The following is a 305-nucleotide window of genomic DNA, read 5'->3' as shown; positions in this document are numbered from 1 at the left end:
TTCTACATAACCATATAGACAAACACACAAACACACAAATACAATAAAACCCGTGACCATGATTTATATCCCCATTTCCAGGAAAGGCGAAGGAGTGCTTTGTCATCGCCATCACGTCAGGATAAGTACCTTGACCTAAAAGCTTTGGCCGTGGGTGCTTCGGCAGAGAGGCAAGGGGGTCGCGCGCCGCACCTCTAATAAGGTCCCCCGGGCAGGTACTACACGGGGTTCTCGCGTATCATGGAGCTACGGCTTTTTCTGTTACATAGGGTCATACAGTGTGGATTCATACTATTGTGCTGGCA

The sequence above is a fragment of the Penaeus monodon genome, chromosome 19 (assembly GCF_015228065.2).
Source record: "Penaeus monodon isolate SGIC_2016 chromosome 19, NSTDA_Pmon_1, whole genome shotgun sequence".
Taxonomy (NCBI): domain Eukaryota; kingdom Metazoa; phylum Arthropoda; class Malacostraca; order Decapoda; family Penaeidae; genus Penaeus; species Penaeus monodon.
This window is presented reverse-complemented; position numbering follows the sequence as displayed.